The sequence below is a fragment of the Sarcophilus harrisii genome, chromosome 2, assembly GCF_902635505.1.
Source record: "Sarcophilus harrisii chromosome 2, mSarHar1.11, whole genome shotgun sequence".
Classification (NCBI taxonomy): Eukaryota; Metazoa; Chordata; class Mammalia; order Dasyuromorphia; family Dasyuridae; genus Sarcophilus; species Sarcophilus harrisii.
The window spans coordinates 199880505-199896862 of NC_045427.1; positions in this window are offsets into that span (position 1 = coordinate 199880505).

Consider the following 16358-nt stretch of genomic DNA (forward strand, 5'->3'; position numbering starts at 1 on the left):
TCACAGAGTATGCAGTTAATAAATGCCTATCGACTGTATGATTAAAGCAGAAGAGATGGAAAAAAAACCAGATAGGCACAAGAGTCATTAAAGGAAAAAAAAGGATTTCATAATTTGTTGACTGACTGAATGTGGGAAGACAGGGAGAGAATTAACATTCATTTTCCAGATTAATTTGGAAAAAAAATAAATCATGTAAACAGCTGCTGATTGATACCAATCTTTGTTTCCCTTCCCTTCTTTTTCCTCTTTTCCTTCTTCTTCCTTCTCCCCTCACCTTCATCCACCTTCCCTTATCCACAAGATTTTATCCCTATTATTCCCATTCTCTTTAATAATTTTTCATAACAATATGAAAATAGAAAAAGCCTTTATTTTGTTATTATTGCAGTTAAAAGATAAAGTGAGTTGTAAGACTTGAATACTGTGCTACTGAATGATTTTCCCAACACTGTGTGGTGTATTGCATTCTTTTTGTCTTTTTGGATGAGATGAGAAATCAATATCTTACTTGATTTGTTTCTTGTTCTTTTTCTGCTGATTTGCTCTTTCAGATATTTTAGACCATAACCACAACAGTGGAATTCTACTGGGGTTAAGGTACAAAATTTTCTTTAATCCTTCCCTGCTTTAAATGTGTCTGAGGAGTTTGAATCCTGTCCAGTTGAGGCCAAAAGCTAAGTACAGAGAGTTGTATAAAGTGAATCTATGAAGCAGGAAAAGAACAAAGCTGCTAATGAATTCATAATGGAAAACTAGGAAGGAATCCAAAGTTTGGATGAATTAGAATGTGGGTTCTGATCAAGTAGAGATGGTTGTGTCTGTGGTTTGTGAGAAAAGCAATAAACTAAGAGTTAGAATTCTAATTCATTTTAGTTTCTGGATTCTGGTCCTGAATTCTAGTTTCAGCTGGGTCCCTATCTTCCTACCTATATGACCTTACCCTCAGTATTTTCTGATTTTCTCATTTCTGAATTGAATGTGATAATACCCCATATAATTTATAGAATGGTTTTGAGATTGCAATTCAATAAGCAATAATGTTTTTATAAATATGTGCCATGCCTGTATAAAATATTTAAGAGATTGTGAGATAATTACAATTTAAAAAGGCATATAGTAGATAATCCTTCCTCTTTGTTATCCCCTGACATTTCTGATATATGAAGAAGTAGCTAATTATGTCATACTCCTATATGAGAAATTTCAGACCTTTTCTATGAAATCGAAAATTTTATGCAAACTCTTTTTTGGTGAACAATTAAAAGACTTCAGAGTCTGACTTCTACTAGGATTATTCTTGTCAGATTAGCCATTATTCCTTGTAAATGACATTCTATTTCTCTTAGTACAGGCTGCCCACCTCACTTTCTCCTAACCTCTACTTCAGAGTCTCTACGTTTCTTTGAGGTTTGGTTTCATTCCCTTTCTCTTTCCTTTTCTCTTTCCCTTTGTATCCTTGGCACCTAGAATGGGGCCTGAGACAAAACAGGCAATTAACAAGTGTTTGTTGAAAGAATGAGTGAATTTTGACCCTGGGGAAAATGGGACAATTAAAAATAAAAATAAGAAACAAAAATATATAAGTAAACAACATGATCCAAAGAACACTAGATTAAATTTTTCTTGATCCATAAATGGTAAAGTAAGAGACTTCCTCTCTATTCTTCTAAGACCCCCAAGATCTTATTAGAGATTTCTTCCAGTTCCAAAATTCCTTGATTCTAGATTTGATTATCTAAACTGCTGCCAATCTAGGAATTAAATTGCATGTGTTGGTAATTTAAATACACTATTTTAATGACTTAGTTGATGTGGATAAATCTTCCAGATAACCATGTAAAGACTATGACTATATTGTAGATTATGTCCCAAATTTAGAACTCCCTCTCTTACCTAGTTTTGTTTCTTCCTATTTTAATAGAAATATATGAATGATGAGTGACTTCATAGGTATAGGAACTCCTGATATAGGAATTCACCAAAACAAATCACCTAACACATAATATATAACACTTAAAATCATAGGGAATCAATTAAGGCACAAATCTGATTACTCTCCTTTACTGGATCTTCATCCAGGTCACACCAGCTAGTCATGAAATGTTACACATGACTTTGTTCTATGGTATTTCTCTTCTTCTATACAATTTTAGTTAATAATATCATGATCTGGGCAGCCAGGTGATGCAGTGGATCAAACACTAGGCCTGCAGTCAGAAAGATTTGGCTTCAAAATCTGGCCTCAGACATTAGCTCTGCGACCTAGAGTCAAATTATTTGACCCTTATTTGCTTTAATTCCTCATCTATGAAATGGGGATACACTAAAGAAGGAAATGTCAAATCCCTCCAGTATCTTTACCAAGAAAACTTTCCAGAGAAGTCCATGGGGTCATAAAGAGTTGGACATGATTGAAAAATTTCATGAGCTATCATGTATTCAGTTATCATCTCTATACTGATGATTCTCTATATATTCAGCTCTAACCTTTCTGTTGACCTCCAGCCTCTCATTCCCAATTGCCTATTAGATATCACAAACCAGATTTCCCATAAATATCTTAAACTCAAAATATCCAAAATGGAATTTATTGTCTTTGTCTTTTCTCTCTTTCCCTTCCTTTCCCCAAAGTTCTCTATTTCTGTCAAGGGCAATATCATCACACAAGTCTACAATACAGCTTTCAGCTTCTTATTCTCACTCCCATTCCCCCCATGTCCAATTTGTTGCCAAAGCTCTAACAATTTTATTTTCATTAAAATTTCATACATATCCTTTCTCTTTTATGACAATATTACCACACTAGTGAACTGTCATCATTATTATGCATAGACTAATACAATAGTCTGCCAGATAATACTCAACTAACAAAGTTATTTTACTAAACTTCAAGTTAGACCATGCCATATTTCTACTGAAAAAAAATCCAATGGCTTCCTGATCAAATTTGAATGCTTATTTACCTTTGAAGGGTTCATGAATTTTTCTCCTCCTTCACCTTACCTATTTTCTTGTAACATAACCTTCTCTCTCTCTCTCAAAAAAAAAAAAACAAAAACAAAAAAAACAAAACAAAACTGCAGTCCAGTGACATTGGCTTCCTTTCTATTTTTCAAACAAAATACTCCACCTTTCTGCTTTGGGAATTTTCACTGGCTCTTCCTAATGCTTGGAGTATTCTTCTTCTTTAACTAAATTTTCTGGTTTCCCTGTCTTCCTTCAATTGCTTAGTAGATATTTCAAACTAGATTTCCTGCAGACATTTTAAATTCAACAAGTTCAAAACAATTCGTTATTTTTCTCCTCAAAACTCTAGTCCTTCAATTCCTGGATAAAGTTTCACATTTTACCGGAAGCTTTCCCCAACTCCTTTTAAGTCTATTAACTTCCTATTGCTGATTATTTTCAATTTTCAAAAGTATATCTAGAGCTGTATATATATATTTGTGTTTATTTAATATATATGTATATATTTGTATATATCTATCTGCCTATGTTGGTTTATAGTAATTTAGTAATTTGTATGTTGTTTCCTTTCATTAGATTGTGACCTCCTCAAAGAGAGACTTTTATGTTTCTTCATATTTCTAATGTTTAGTAAGTAGATGACATATAGAAGTAGGTACTTAATAACTGCTTATTGACTAAGGGACTTGTCCATCTCTACCCAGGTAGTAAGTTTCAGAGGTGGAATTTGATCCCAAGTCTTTCTGAATCCATGTATATATGTTATTAAATCAGTTACAGAAATCTGCCATTATATTTTAAGTAAAAAAAATCTCTAAACAAATAGAACCTCACAATTGCATGGTATTTTAGAATTTTTTGATTCTTTTTAATTATTATAATTTATAATTATTTATTATGCTTTATAATTATTATTATGCTAATATGGCACATTAGAGTTAATAATTGCCTAAGAGATCATCTATGCCTGCTACCTCATTTTACATTATGACTAGTAGTGTTGATTGAATGTCTAAACTAGCTGAAACACACAGCTCTTCCAAATGTGGAGCCAAGATGGCAGAGACAACACACGTTTATCTCTGACCTTTTCACAATGAAATCCAGGCTCTGAATTAGCTCTGGACCAGCAGAACCCTTAAATATTGGGAGTGCAACAAATTATTAGCAGAAGATAATTGCAAAGATTGCCAGAAAAGGTCTGTTTCAATTGGAAATGGGAAGGAGGGAGCCTAACACAAAAAGCTGACCACAGATGCTAGAATAGATAGCACAGAGTCCTGGGGCACTGCTGACTCTGTGTGGCAGAAAATCTATGAGGAGTAATCCACAGGAATCTACAGCAGGGTTGGCCACTCTGCCCTGGCTGCAAGTCAGTAGATTAGCAGAGAAGTTATAAAACATCCAATACAAACACAAAAGATCAATAGTGACCCCCAAAATGCCAGAATCTCATGCCTGGCCATGCCCACCCAACCCCAGGAGTGAATCAGCACTGACCCAGCACAGCTCTCCGCTGCTTAAAAAACCTCTCCTACCCTAAAAAGAGAACTTAAATTTAAAAAAAGAATAAAAAAGTAAAAAAGGACTCTAATGATTAACAATTTTATGGTGAAAGAGAAGAACAGATTTCAAACCCTGAGGAGACTAAAAGCAGATTGTTGCCAGATGAAGCTCCAAAAGTAGATATAACCTGGTCTCTATCACACAAGACTGTCATAGAAGAAATTAAAAAGGGTCTTAAAAGAGAACTAGAAGAAAAATGAGGAAAGGAAATGAAAAAATTTGTAAGAGGATTTGAAAAAGGCATGTAACTCACTGAAAGATAGATTTGATAAAATGGAAAAAGAAAGCAACTCCCAGAAAAACAGAATTTGTGAAACAGAAAAAGAAAATAACTCCTTTAAAAAACAGAATTTGTGAAATGGAAAATAACTCCTTAAAAAACAGAATTTGTGAAATGGAAAAAAAATTCCATAGAACAAAACAATACATTAAAAAATTCAATTGGACAAATACAAAAAGAAGTAAAAAAAGTAAATGAAGAAAATAACTCACTAAAATTCATAATTGAACCAATGTAAATGAATGAATCAAAGAGAAAACAATAATCAATCAAGCAAAACAAGAAAAAAATAAAAAAAAATAGAAAAACTGTAAAATACCTATCTGGGAAAACAACTGACCTGGAAAATAGATCTAGGAGAGACAATCTAAAGATTATTGGACTCCCTAAAATACATGATGGAAAAAAAAGAGCCTAGAAACTATGTTTCAGGAAATCATCAAAGAGAACTGCCTGGATATCAAAGAAACAAGGTAAAATGACCATTAAACGAATTTATCAAACACCTCCTGAAAGAGATCCCAAAATTAAAACCCCAAGGAATATCATGGCTAAATTTGAGAACTATCAGACCAAAGAAAAATATTACAAGCAGCCAGAAAGAAACAATTCATATACCAAAGAGCCACAATAAGGATTACTTGGGACCTAGCAGCTTCCACTTTAAAGGATCAACGGGTCTGGAATCTGATATTCCAAAAGGTGAAGGAACTTGGAATGTATCCAAGAATAAATGACCTGCTAAACTAAGCATTTTCTTTCAAGGAAGAAGATGGGCATTCAATGAAACTGGTGAATTCCATTTATTTTTGATTAAAAGAGCAGAGCTAAACAAAAAATTTGACCTGCAAATATAGAACTCAAGAGAAGCATAAAGTGGTAAAAAAGAAAAAAAAAACTCAAGACTGTATTTCTGTTATGGGTATAATTAAGAGTACATGTATAATCTGATTTTACTGTTATAATATAAAAAAGAAACTAGAGATGTATTGGGAACTGTAACAGAGAAAAAGGGGAAAGTGCAGATAAAATGAGGGAAATTACATCTCAAGAAGAGGCAAAGATATATATATATATATATATATATATATATATATATATATATATTTATTATTATTATAATTGAGGTAAAGAAGGGAGAGTGATGAATATTGTGTGAATCTTGCTCTCATCAGATTTGGCCCAAAGAAAGAATATTAGATATATTAATTTCACTGAGAAACATTTCTCATCTTATAGAAAAGTGGGAGGGAAAAGGCGAAAAGGGAAAGGGTAGGTTAAATCGAAGGGAAAAGAGAAATACTAGGGGAAAGGTATATGAAAGCAGGGATTCTCTAAAGAGGAAGGACTGCTTGAGGCAAGTAGTGCTCATAAGTTAAATACTGGGGAGGAGGGAAAGGGGAAAAGGAAAGAGAAAAGTACAATTTGGGGTTAATAGACTAGAAAAAATTAGTTATGATACATCTTTGGAGAAAAGTGAATGGAAACAGAAAGGAGTACACTTTCTTCTTGGCAGTTCATGGAACCTACACAAAAAGTGATGATATATTAGGACATAAAGACCTCAAAATCAAATGCAGAAAGGCTGAAATAGTAAATCCATTTTTTTCAGATCATGATGCAATAAAAATTACATTCAATAAAGGGCCAGGGAAAAATAGACCAAAAAGAAATTGGAAACTAATCTTATCCTAAAGAATGAATGGGTGAAACAGCATACCATAGACACAATCAATAATTTCATCCAAAAAATGACAATAATGAGACAACATACCAAAATTTGTGGGATGTAGCCCAAGGTAATAAGGGGAAATTTTATATCTCTAGATGCTTAGTTGTATAAAATAGAAAAAGAGAAGATCAATGAACTGAGCTTGCAAGTAAAAAAGCTTAAAAAAAGCACAAATTAAAAACCCCCAAATACCAAACTTGAAATTCTAAAAATAAAAGGAGAGATCAATAAAATTAAAACTAAAAAAGCTATTGAATTAATAAGTAAAATTAATAGTTGGTTTTATGAAAAAACAGCGAAATTAGTTAATTTGATTAGAAAAAGGAAAGAGGAAAATAAAATTGTTAGTCTCAAAAATGAAAAGGAAGCAATGAAGAGGAAACTAGAGCAATTATTAGGAGTTACCTTGCCCAACTTTATGCCAATAAATTTGATAACCTAAGTGAAATGGAGGAATACCTACAAAAATATAGATTGCCCAGATTAACAGAAGAGGAACAGAAATTAACAGAAATTAACAGTTCTGTTTTGGAAAAAGGGAATAAAACAAGCCATTAATCAACTCCCTAAAGGAAAATATCCAGGACTAGATGGATTTACACATGAATTCTACCAAACATTTATTAAATCCAATATATGTATAGATATTTATACAGTTATTTTGCTGCACAAGAAAAATCGGATCTAGAAAGAAAAAAACCTGAGAAGGAAAACAAAATGCAAGCAAACATCAACAGAAAGCATGAAATTGCTATGTTGTGGTCCACATTCAGTTCCCACAGGCCTCTCTCGGAGTGTAGATGGCTTTCTTCATCACTGAACAATTGGAACTGATTTGAATCATCTCATGTTGAAGAGAGCCATGTCCATCAGAACTGATCATCATTTAGTCTTGTTGTTGCTATATAATACCTATTACTATTAAAAAACACTAGTGAGTATAGGAATGAATGGAGTTTCCTTGAAATAATCAGTATAATTTATTTAAAACCATCAGCAAACATCATATGCAACAGGACAATAAGATCCCAAAAAGATCAAGGGAGAAACAAGATTTCCCACCATAATCATTACTATTCTATATTATATTAGAAATGTTAACTTTGGCAATAAAAGAATAAAAAGATATTAAAGGAATTAAAATAGGTAATGAGGAAATCAAATTATCACTCTTTGCAGATGATATGATGGTAGTTTTAGAAAATCCTAGACAATCAACTAAAAAACTACTAGAAACATTTCACAACTTTAGTAAAGTTGTAGTATTTAAAATAAATCCTCACAAATCATCAGCATTTTTATATATTACTACTAGCACTACAAAGAGAAATTCCATTTAAAATAAAAGGGGAAATATATAATATTTGTGAGTCTACCTACCAAGGCAAAGTCAGGAATTATCTGAGCACAGCTTCAAAACATTGTCAACAAATAAAGTCAGTAAAATTGAAACGATATCAAGTCCTCATGGGTAGTCTGAGCAAATATAATAAAAATGGTAATAGCACATAAATTAACATACTCATCAGACCTACCAATCAAACCCTCAAGAAATTATTTTACACATCTAGAAAAAAATAATAATGAAGTTCATCTGGAAGAACAAAAGGTCAATAATTTCAATGGAATTAATGAAAAAATGCCAATGAAGGTAGGTATGCCACTATATTATATTCTAAAGCAGTGTTCATCAAAATCATTTGGTACTGGCTAAGAAATAGAATAGCCAATCAGTGGAATAGGTTAGTTTCATAGGACAAAATCATAAATGACTACAGTAATCTATTGTTTGACAAAACCACAAACCCCAGCCTTTGGTAAAAAAAACTCATTATTCACAAAAATTGCTAAGAAAATTTGAAACTAGTATGACAGAAACTAGGCATTGTTCCACATCTAACACCATATACCAAAATAAAGTTGAAATGGATTCATGATTTAGACATAGAGTGATATTATAACCAAATTAAAAGAACATAGGATAAGTTACCTCTCAGATGTGTGGCGAAGGAAGGAATTTGTGACCAAAGAAAAAACTGAAGCTCATTATTGAACACAAAATACATAATTTTGATTATATTAAATTAAAAAGTTTTTGTACAAACAAAACTAATACATAACCAATTGGAAGGGAAGCAATAAATTGCCAAAAAAATTACATTCAAGGGTTCTAATAAAGGCATCATTTCTGAAATATATATTTTACTCAAATTTATAAGCATTCAAGCCATTCTCTAATGGATAAATAGTTAAAGGGCATGATCAGACAATTTTCAGATGAAGAAATTAAGATCATTTCTAGTCATATGAAAAGGTGCTCTAAATAACTATTGATCAGAGAAATGCAAATTAAGACAACTCTGAGATATCACCACACACTTCTCAGATAGGTTAAGATGTTAGGAAAAGATAATGATGAATGTTGGAGGGGATGGGAAAACTAAGACACTAATAAGGAGGAATTGTGAACTGATCCAATCATTCTGAGGAAGAATTTGGCACTGTGCTCAAAGGATTATCAAATTATGCATACCCTTTGATCCAGGAGTATTTCTACTGAGCTTATATCCCAAAGAGATCTTAAAAGAGGGAAAAGGACCCACATGTGCAAAATTTTTTGTGGCAGCTCTTTTGGTATTGGCAAGAAACTGGAAGCTTAGTGGATGCCCATCAGTTGAAGAATGGCTGAATAAGTTATCACATATGAATTGTTCTATTAGAACGATCAGCAGGATGATTTCAGAGTTTTGAGGAGGCTTACAGGAACTGATGATAAGTGAAATGAACAGAACCAGGAGATCATTGTACATGGCAACAACCAGATTATATGATGATCAATTCTGATGGATGTAGCTCTTCTCAACAATGAGGTGATCCAAGCCAGTTCCAATGATTTCGAGAAGATGAGAGCCATAGAGAGGATTTTGGGAACTGAGTGTGGAAAACAACATAACATTTTCACTTGTTTTATTGTTTGCTTGAATTTTACTTTCTTCCTTATTTTTCTCCTTTTTGATGTGATTTTTCTTGTGCAGCAAGGTAATTTGATAAATATGTATGCATATGTTGGATTTATATACATATGTTGGAGGTATACATTAATATATATTTACCATGTTTAACATATATTGGTTTGCTTGCCATATAAGGTAGGGGTTGGGAGTGAAGGGGGAAAAATTGTAACACAAGGTTTTGCAAGGGTCAACGTTGAAAAATTATCCTTTCATTTGTTTTGAAACTCTTTGATCTCAAAGAGATCAATCTTTTAGGTGAATAAGAATCTTGCTATTTCCTGCCCATTATTTACTCCTATAACATTTGCTGGATTTTTACTCTTTCTCTTTGCTTTAATATTTTTCATTCTCTTCCTTTTTGATTCTCACTTTCCTTTGCACCCTTTGTCTAAACCTTTTTTATGTTTTTATTTTTATATTTAAATAAGGAGATGTGACATTCTGATTTATTATCAAAATAGTCTAATTATTATTTCTTTTATATAGATTACTTATTTTTAATAGATTTTATAGATGACATGTTTGATTAAGCCTCATTTGTCTTGCTGCTTTATTCTAGTAATATTAATGTTTATCACAAAATTCCTGTTTTCTTCATTATGTGGTGCTAAACTTGAGATCTCAAAGTCTGTGCCAGTGGATAATAAACTCTTACAGCCCCTACTAAGCTAGAAAAGCATAGAGGGATGGCCTTGGAGACAGAATGTCATATGCCTGTTACCTGAGAACCAGCTTAGCAAAATTTAGAAGGACTCATCATGAGGTTAGATGTAGGATGGATGCTTGTCCATAAAAACTATTAAAGGACATCTGCTAAGGTAGAGTGAATTTGTGATTAGCCATGGCAGATAACAGATTCTTATCAATGAAAACGACAAGTCTTTGACATATTGAAAAAGTAATGTATCTAAGAGAAGTTACTTGGTATAGTAGACAAAACCAGCTTTAGAATGAGAAATCAATTAATCACTTATTTTGTACCAGGTACTGTGTATGAAACTAATTTGTTTAAATCAAATTTGAGGTAGAAAATACCTCACTAGAAGTATGTTTACTTTTTAATATTATTGGTAAACAAGTTTACATTATTTCAAGGATAAGATATGGACCCATTTTGATTGTCTGAGATATTGATATGTCTTTATTTTCTCATAGAAAGCTATTACTGAACCTCTTTTTGTAATCAGAAAATTATCTGTGAAATGTTGCTTGTTTTTTTTCTCCTGTGCTGTCTTCCAGTTCTTTCACTGCCTTGATTCTGTTGTCTGATGTTTCCCTTCTATTACTATAAATATATTGTACAACTAAGCTTAAGCTTGATGGTATCAAGTGATAGTTTGGTTCTCTTCTAAAACCTTTGGTCCCATAATTTATTTGACTCAAAATAAGTTAATCAAAAGATACCAAAACCAATGACAAATAATTACTCCAAATTATTTTTTTTTATCTAGATTTCACTAGAAAACTAATGAGGCTTTGGAAGCCCCATAACAAATGAAGGAAAGGGTTATTGGCCAACAGACCTGAGCCCTGTCAAGTTCCAATTGTATTTTGGAACAGATGGCATCTTAAGCATGACAGATCTATGGGCACTCAAAGTGGAGTCGATATCCAGGAGCATGAAGTGAAGTATCTGGCAGTGGGATCTGAAATCTGCTTATTAGGGTGATTGAGGGACAGGCTGATTTGCATAGTTCAGCCATAACACTTTGTTTCACTTCATTACTTTGACTAGTCTAAATAGCACCATTCTGAGGATTGTGTGGATGACTTGATCATTAGCATAAACTTGTAGCTGGAAAGAATTTAAAATGAGAGAAAAAGAATTGGAGGTGTTAGGATCCATGCTTTTCTGCTCTAACAGTCTGTGAATTTCTCTGTATTAGCTTTTTCAGCACAGTTCCAAAGGAGACATATGACATTTTCTGAGAAAACCTGAACAGATTTCATAGAATATTGACCTTGGAGGAGGCCTTATATATCTACTGAAATCCCAAACTTCCCTCTTTTTTTAAAGGAAATGGAATCCCAAAGAGATAAAAGGACTTGCCTTGTAGCCACACATCTTCTGGTAAACTAGAATGGGAATTTGTGTTATTAGCCTAGCTGAAAGGCCATAAATTCAGAGCGTAAATGAACCTTAGATGTTCATCTATTCCAACAAGCTCAGTTTACAGATGAAGGAACTGAGGCTCCAAAAGATGAATTATTAACTAATTAATTTGTACAGATTAAACACAGTATATGTTCATTGTTTTGGATACAAATATCTAGACAATATCTGACATCAAGGTTATACAGGGAACAAATCGTTTCCTAAAAGAAAACAAACTTCTTTGATTGGCATGTAAATCCTTTCATTTATTACACATCCACATCATTCCTCTTCACAAACTTTACATTCTATCCAAAATAGCTTCTTTATTATTTCCTGTATGTATTATGCCAACCCTTGCCTTCATGTCATTGCATAGGTTATCTGTCCTTTCTTCCTAAAATGTACTCTTTTCTTCCCTCTGCTCTAAGAATCCCTAGCATTCTTTAGGTTCAAACCCATCTATTTTAAGTATTATATTTACCCTTACCCTGCCCTTCCTTACAGTTGTCCTCCCCACCCTACCAAAAATTATTTTGTATTTACTTGGTTTGTATTTTGTATTTACTTTTGTGTCACAGGTTATCATGCTCCCTTCCCCTCTTTCCTCCCTCATAGAAACAAAGCTGTTTAAGGACAAGGATGGTTTATTTCTGTCCTTAGGGCTTAGTTCATTTTAAGTATGTAATATATGCATGTTGAAGGATTGACCAGAACCTGTAATGCCACATTCTCTGCCCTTTCTACTGTGTCACATAGTTGGCTCCCATTTAGTGTTCTTCTCTACTCCCTACTTCTTTTTGATTAAAATATAACACGAGAATTTTTTGTTGTTGTTGTTGTCTCCTGACATCTTTTAATATTTTTCTTTTACCTTGGGGTATTATTCCCATAAACTTATAGTGTCTTTGAATTCTTTCTTGGCAATCTCATCCTTCACTGTTCTTGTTTTCTCTAGTCAATGGATTAGGTTCTGGATATATGGCCATCAATATGAAACTTAATTTCTTATGTCCTAGCACCTTGGTCTTAGGTCACAAACTATTTCACACTTAGATGGTTGATTATGGCTTCAATGTCAGTACATCAATAGACAAAAAGTCTATCAAGTATCTACTATGTACCAGGCATGTTGACAAGTGGTGAATATACATAACTAAAAAAAAGAAAGATCCCTACCTTCAAGGAACATACAATATAATAAGAAAAGAGAACACACCAAAGAAAGCTAAAAAGTGTGGGAAGTTACCCATTTGAGGTAGACTTGATCTAGGAGTCATATTGGATTTAGCATATATTTTAACATGTTTAACATATATTGGATTACTTGCCATCTAGGGGAGAAGGTGAGGGGAAGGAGGGGAAAATTTGGAACAAAAGCTTTTGCAGGGGTCAATGTTCAAAAATTGTCCATGCATATGTTTTGAAAATAAAAAGCTTTAATTAAAAAAAATTAAAAAAAATAAAGTGGAATTTTGTTTTCTACCTGTTGCTTTACTTTGCCAACTTATATGGCTGTCATCACTCTTGGCTTTGATTTCTTCATCTGAACAATGAAATAATGGTTCTTGTTTTACAGGGATATTATTAGGAGAAATTACATATACTATGAGAAATTGGAAATGCTTTAGATTCCTTGCAAACATCCCAAATCTGAGAATTAGAAAATCCGGCTTCTCGGTCTGATTCTGTCATTAATTCTCTGGTTGACCTTGAAGAAATCATGTAACCACACTGAACCTAGATGGTGTCTAAGTTCTCTTTTGCCTAATTTTCATGTTGAATTCCATTCAATTTCAAACACATTTATTTAGCATCAAGTAAGCACAGAATACTGAGGGAGAATAGTTATAACAATAATAATATCTAGTATTATGTAATTCTTTAATATTTGTGGACTGTTTTCCATATATTATCTCATTTAATCTTCAAAACAATCCTGTGAAAATAGTACTCTTATTAGCTCCATTTTACAGACGGGCAAACTAAGGCAAAAAGAAATTAAAGACTTTGCACAGTCATAGTAAGTATCTGAGTCAGAATTTGAACTTAGAACTTCCTGATTGCAGCTCTAATTCTTTGTCCACTGCATTAACTATCTGCTTAAATATATTGAGAGTATGAAAAGATGGTGAGGCATACAAAGTTAAATAAGGTGCAATATCTTCTCAAATGCCTTTATTATGATCTAAAAAGGGGATGATATGTAACTAGATTATTACATAATATAGCAATAGATAAATGCCAAAAGGAAAATATAGTGAGCTGAGAGCTATTAATTTTGGTTACAAGCACTGGAACACTTTCATGCAAAAGCTGGAATTTAAGGTATATCAGATTTGAACAGCTGGAAATGTCAGTGGGGAATGAATACCTTCTTGGTAGCAGAATCTGTTTGAAGAAAGTGTAGAAGCAAAAAGATCCAGGACAAATAAGGAAATAATGAGAAGCAAAATTTACTTTGAATAAAGTGTACCCACAATATCACTGAGAAGTCAGGCTGCAAATGTTGGTTGGGACTAAATGCCAGACTTTGAATTTTGAACCTTATTCTTTAGATAATATGGGTGCCATTAAAGGTTTTTGAGTAAAGTAGTCCTCTAATTAGAACTGTGTTTTATTATAAGGTATTATTGATAGTATTCATGTACTTGACAAGTGATAGTGGCCATAGGGCATTGTAAAGAAATTCTGAGAGTGAACCAGTTTTCCAAGGTTCCTCTCGGGATTAACAATTAAATGTTTCCAGTTCTAACTAGACAAAATTCTGTCAGGCTAGATTCCCATCCACCCAAGAATTGAAATACATATATACTCTCTGTTGATGTCTTGGCATGACTAGATTTATCCTAATAACAGTAATGATACTACTTATTATGATGAAATAAAAATGTTGAACATTCTAAGATTTCAGTACTAGTAAGGCCTAAATTACATGGCATTGTCTTTTGAATTTTTCAATCAAACATATAGATTTATTACAGCATGTAATTTTTTGATCAAATACAGTTGTTGTGTAAGACTTAATGTTTATGTGTCTTCATATGAGACTTTTAAATTACTATGTTCCCAACTCTCTTGACCTCTGAGTATAAAATCACAATCCCTTATATTAGTGGGTTTTTTTTTTAAACAAAGCAGTAAAGTACTTGATTTAAAATCAGACTGGATTGTCAAATCACAGGTAATATAATGTATACATAATTGTTCATCAGAGTGAATAATCTACATTTAGTCAAGTGTGTGCATAAAAGATTATCCCCAAGCTCTCTAGTGAATTCCTATAAATCTTCTATCACCATAGGGCATATTAATAATTTCATGGACAGAAAAGAATTAAACATTTTTCTGTATCTATAAAAAATTCATAGTTTCTATGAGTGATTCAGTGATTACTCAGTTTGTCTGATATTACTTAATGTGATTTTCTGTGTGGTTTTACAAATCATATTATAATGTGGATAACATTCATTTACTCAGATCAGAGATTTCCAAGCTTCACATCTTTTATATTTGCAAACTGCTGAGAAACAAGGAAGCCTAAGAGTTCATTAACCTTTCTCTTGCTTTGGTCCAGTTCTGTGATTCCATTTGTGGAAGGAATTCCCAGTGATCAATATAAATCAACACTTAAATTTGCATTTTATAGTCTTAGAAAGTTTCCTGGGATACTGGGAGATTAAGAGATTCACCCCAGTCCATACTGCCAACAAATCTCAGGGAAGAGATTTGAACTGAGGTCTTCTAAACTCTAAAGTCAAGACTTTATTTTCTGACATTCTACTATGCTGACAAACAGTACTGTTGCTTTTCTGGGTCAATAATTTAAGTGATTTAGGGACCTTTTTGCATAAACTCTTAAAAGTACAGATTAGCACCTTTTCCAGTTATTAATTTATATAATTTATTGGGGGCACTGAGAGATTAAGTTACTAATTCAGGAGAATACAGCTAATGTGACAGAAGCAAACTTAAAGATGCATGACTCTGAAGTCTATCTCTGTTCAAGGTTTACTGCCTTAAATTTAATATTGTAAGAAATAATGGTTAATTTGGGGGAGTAGGAGCAGAGTTGTTAAGGCCATAAATCCCCAAATCACATTAAGCTCTTTATTCAGGGAGGAAAGAATTCAAATCAAAACAACTGAGATATTGCATTATGGGTTCACTAAAATTTAGATTGTGCTAAAAGAAACTTCCCTCGTGTGAAAATAATTGATCTTAGGACCCAAAGAGAATAAATAAAAAACATGAAACTATTAGACTCTTTTTCCTTCTTGCTTCTTCTATATCATGCAATAAACTCTTCTGCCTTCTCCTCCAGTCCTCAGTTAACAGTCCTAACCTCTTGGTACCACAGGATTGCTTTGCACAGGGACCCCTGTCTCTGGAGGCTGTTATTCTTCTTCCTACCACTGTAGTGTCTCAAGGGTATCCTCTTCCCAAACATATAATGAAGCATGTTACTAATCCATTGCAGGTGGACTTGTAAAGTGATCCAACAATTTGCACACTATTGATCCAACACATTTGCAACTATGTCCAAAGGGCTATAAAACTGTGCATGTCCTATCACTCAGCATTGTTATTACTGGGTCTGTATCCCAAGGAAATCTTAAAGGAGGGGAAAGAACGCACATGTGCAAAAATGTTTGTAGCAGTTCTTTTTGTGGTAGCAAAGAATTGGAAAATGAATAGATA